Here is a 5577-nt window from a genome sequence, read left to right as displayed (position 1 = left end):
TCTCCTCCCCAGAGCAACTGCGACCCTCTCCCCTCCTTCTCTCCATCCCTGTCTCAGACTCCTCGAACCAGAGCTCACCGCTGGCGAGCCTCCCCTGCTTCACCATCGCGCAGCAACATGGAGCCTCCCCTGCTTCACCACCGCCAGCAAGCCACCCTGTTTTCCCTCCCTCAATCCCTGTGGTAGAAGAAATCAGAGCTCATCGCCGCCTGTTACCCTCCCTCCAACCCCTTCCTGTTATGCCCAGACCACCGGCGCTCCACCACTGCCTTCCCTGTCCCCTCTTTTCTGTTTTCTATTTTCATAATCCAGTTATTATTTTGTTTTCAATTTCTGTTTTTGGTTAGTGTTAGATGCTTGATTTGATTCTGGATTAGTTTAGCTGAATTTTAATTTCCTGTTAGTTGATTTTAGGGTATTGAATTGCTGAAAATTGCTGCTGAATTATTGTTGTTGTTGAGCTTCTGTTATTGACTTGCTGAAAATTACTTTTGCTGTTCTTCTGCTTCTGCTTGATGTTCTGTTTTTGGTTCTGATTTTTAATTTTGTTGATGGTTCTGATGATGATGATGATGATGATGATGATGATGATGATGATGATGATGATGATGATGATGACGACCATGATAATAATGGTGGTGGTGGTGGTGGTGGGTTCTGGTTTAACTTGAGTTCATGGTTGATTTTGTTGTTCTGATGATGATGATGACCATGATGATAACGGTGGTGGTGGTGGTAGTGGTGCTTAGGCTTCTGTTATGCTTCTGCTGAGGGTGGTTGATTTTAGGGGTGAAGAGGAAAGGGTATTTTTGTCCGAAGGACGATTTTAAAACAAACTGAAACCTTGGGGGACCATTTTGTAGTGAAAAAAAGACCGGAGATGAAATAAATTTTCGACCTCTACGTTAGGGACCAAAATCGTACTTATCCCTAAATAAAAAAAAAGCATGTGTTATTATTATATATATATACATGTGCATAGTAAATCAAGTTCCATTTCCTTTCTTTGTTCCTTTGAAGGCTACATTAGGTACCTTCCAATAATAATAATAATAATAATAATAATAATAATAATAATAATAATAATAATACTTATAAGTATTTAACTATTAAAAAACAAGAAACTTTGATGGAATTAAAATTCAGAATAAATTGGGTTGATGATCTTTTAATAAATTATATTAAACATCTGTTACTTTTTTTTTGTATGACTAATGTATATATCCGCTATCAAATATATAACTAATTATTCATTGTTTTATAGACACTTTAATGGATATTATAACTATAGAATTTTAAAGCTTTTCATGGTTAAAGTAAAAATCAAATCATTGACATTTGAATATTTGATTAATGGAGAATAAGTTTCCTTCCCTCAAATACACTTTAGGGTCTAAATTTATTTATTCAACTTGTATTAACAGGGAAAATAAAATAACATAAAAAAAACAAAAAGCATTGGGTGCTATGATAAGTAAAATTGTACTCTTTTTTTTTCGTGGGTAATGTAAGTAAATTGTACTCTCAATCTCTCATTGAGGATTAATGCTCAATCTCGTTTCTTTCTTGTTTCTTATATTGAAATGGGCCTAAATCCTAGTCCTCAAATTGTTAACAAAGCAATTGGCATGATTTGATAACATGCTAGTTAGTGACGATATCAAGAGAGGATATAGATTAAAATTTGGTGGAGAAAGAAGTGTTTTAGCCCAATTCTTCTATCTTAAAACATGAGAAACAACTCAAAACAAGCAACAAGACATGAAAGGCTTTCTTTTGATAGAGAAATAAAGGCCTTTTTCTGATCCGAAGATATATATAGAGAGAGAGAGAGTTAATTTAACGTTATGTTAGGACTTTTAACATGAATTCGGTCAAATATTCGAGTCAGGTTCTATTTTAATAAGATGAGATCTTGATTTGATCCAAGTGCACCTATATTATTAAGTTTTACCAAAGAATAATTATGTTTAAGTAAAAATTGAAAACAATATATAATCGAAACTAATAATTTTAGACTAAAAAGTCATTTATAAGCAAAAATAATATTTTAAAAATTATTATTATAAACAAAAGCTTATTATTTTTTAGGGGTAACAATTTTGCCAATTTGATATAAGTATCAAATATTAATAATAAGAACAATCATTTGATATCAATTATACCACCTAAAAACAGCTTTTTCGATAAAATAAATTAATTGTGACATAATTGAATATTTTAAAAATCATTAAAAAAATCAAAATTAAAATACATTAACTTTTCAATATTTTAAAATCTTAACCGAATGTCTTTTTGTGTAACCAAGTTTATTCATCGCGCAATAGCCATTAGCAAATTTTACCTAAACTTAAAAAAATAATTACGAATATGGCATTATGGAAAACATACTGAAATCTTAAATTCTTCGCTTCAAATACCAACTACACAAACATCAGTTTAGACAATAAATTGTACATATAATTCTAAAATTAGGGGGAATTTATTTTTATAATGTCTTTTTATAAATGAAAAGTACTTCGTAATATAGTATAAATGAAAGGTTACTACTTTTAGCTTAAAATTAAAGAACTAGACATCAATTTTGCCTTTGAAAAATTAAATTTAACTAAGCAAAAGAAACTTCCATCTGTACTCAATAAACTTTATGAGCACCAAATTTATTTGTAACACTCAACAAACATGAATCTCAACCATGATCATTGCTTGTGTCTTGGCACCACCAATTCACCCGGAAAAGTAATAATAACAAAGTACAAAGAGAATGGAATTTAAGCATTCAAATCATTACAAGAATTAGATTGTCCTTCTAATGACTTATACTTTGAGCAAGCTACCAAACTTGTGTTCTGATTTGACCTATAAATATATATTATAATGTAATAAGACTATTTTAATTAACCTTTCTTTGGGAGGAAAGCACGTTGCAAATTTGAAGATGATTCTAATCTCATGTATACACATTATATGTCTTGTATGCACATTTATGCTCAAACATTTAGGCTCTGAAAGGAAAAACAGTCTCCCCCATCTCCATGGTTGAATGCACCTTTTTCTTACCATCTTTCAACATTCAGCTATCAAAATACTTAAAAGCAAAGGATTACTGTTAATTAGAAAATCTGCTATCTATATATCATGGACTATACAAATTTTCCTAATGGTTTAATTTTAGAGGGAAATCAGATGAAACATACTTGTTACACATTACTAGTCATAAATGCAGATTTTCTCAACTTACATACCAATGTAAACTATGGATAAAACTTATCAACTAGTAATGTGGTGTGCCCAACACCTTTGATTCCTATTAGCATGCACAAAAATAGGAAGTCTCTCCTAAATTGAGTTTGTGTCTACCATGAAAAACTCATAATCAGTTTACCCTGAGTTTAGCAGAGTACTTAACTAAGAAGTACATCATAATCTTAGCCTGCTAAGAAGTACATAATAAGTCTCTAACATTTTGCATTCTGTTCCAAGAACCCTCACTTGGTACCAAACTTAAATTCGGCAGAGCAAGCCGTGATTGGTTATGTTTCCCACTCCAATCATCAAATCAGAGAAACACATTTCACCAATCTGACAACCAAGTTACCTTGGCAGATGATCATCAAGCATGTTTTCTTAAAACAAACTACAATTGTATCTTCAGGCCAATATTAGAATGAATCAATAATCAGAATAGAGCGCTTGCATCACATTTAATCACCAATAGCTCTATCAACAGATAAAATATTCCTACCAAATATCAATACGACAATATCAGGACCACCAACTAGCCAAAAGATTGAATTCCCATTTACTGAATCCAAATAAGTGAATAGAACAACAGATAATAGTTAGAAGAGAAAAAGAAACGTCACATGAGTCGAAAATTCTTGAACTACAAACCAGCTAACAAAGCCTCTGTCTCAGGCCAAATACTTCACATATATATACATGACAACAGGCTGAAAAGGAATAAGAGGCCATATTTTTTTATAAATATTTTAAACTAAAAAAATAAGTCATAGATTAAACTTCAATAATTATAAAATTATATTTAATTATTTTTGTTAAAAATAGTTTTTTTAAAATAAAATCTCAATATAATATAATAACTCATAAATAACTAATTATTTAATTTTTAAAAATTTAGGGTCTTACAACAATGTTTTTTAAGAAATAAACATAATTAAACGATCTTAAAAATATATAATCATTTTAAAATAACAAAAAATATACAATTACTTAAAATATAATATTTATATAGCAACTAAAATTTAATTGCCAATATAAAAGTTGTATATAATATTATATCGTAAATATATAAGTGTTTAATCAAAGAATTTAATATTTATATTATATGACAAAATAAATTAAAATTTGAACTTAATCATAATAAACGCTCAAGTTTAAATTTTTATAAATCAATTTTTTTTATCAAAGTGAATTATGCAATAAAAAAAATTCATAAGGACATTATTGATACTCAAATAATATAAATAATATCATATTAATTATATTTATACAATAATTTAAAATTATAAAGTTAAATATTCATCATTTATATATATATATATATAAAAGTAAAAAATAATCTATTCATAAATAAAAAACTAAAAAAAAGACAATTTAGCAAAATAAATAATTTGACTTTTAATTTTTTCACATTTTACAAAATAAAACTAAAATGCATTTTTTTATAAATTATGGAAACCGCCACAATGACTCAGGGTGGGTTTATAAATGAATGTAAATTGCCACAGGGTATCGCGGATTACGTTCGAAGCCAAACTGCACATCATTCGCGATAGGAGTGTCGTGGTTTGTGTTTTGTGTGTGAATTGCAAACGTGCATAAACCACTGTACCCTTACACAGTGACGGACTCAGAAAATTTATGTTGAGGGGGCAAAAATAATGCACATTACTATCAAAAGATATATTAATTTAAATTTAAAAATATAAAAATGCACATTAATTATTTGAATACAAAAAAAACCAAAAATTACATTAACCGCTAACTTTTTCGCTTCAATTCTAAGAATTTCTTTTTATTAGAAGAGACTAATAGAGTGACTTCAAATTCTAGTGGTTCTTTTGAAATATTAGATTAATACCTAAACTATAATTGTTTGAATTAAAATTTCAATTGAAAATATCAAAAAGAGAAATAATGAAATTGAAAAATAAATAAAGTCATAGAGAGCTATATAAAACAAAATAGAGAATTTAAAATTTATCTTCTGATGAAGAGAAAATGTCCACTAGATAAAGATTAGAAAAGAAGGTTGAAATTATAAAATTAAAAAGAGGGTTTAAAAGAATATATGAGTGACGGCTGGGATTTGAGAATAGAAGAAGACTAAATTTGATTAGGGTAACTGATAGTTAAAATGATAGAAAGATAAAATAGATTTAGAAATTTTAACAATTGGACTTTGTTTATTTGTAATGGGGTCATTTAAAATTTAAAATGGGGGCATATTATATATATATTGTTGAAAAATATAAAATGAGAGTGGGGCAAGTGCCCCCTCACTACTATGGATGGGTCCGTGCCTTACAGTTATTTATGTTGATATGCAAAATG

The sequence above is a fragment of the Arachis duranensis genome, chromosome 5 (assembly GCF_000817695.3).
Source record: "Arachis duranensis cultivar V14167 chromosome 5, aradu.V14167.gnm2.J7QH, whole genome shotgun sequence".
Lineage (NCBI taxonomy): Eukaryota > Viridiplantae > Streptophyta > Magnoliopsida > Fabales > Fabaceae > Arachis > Arachis duranensis.
Note: the sequence above shows the minus strand (reverse complement) of the source record.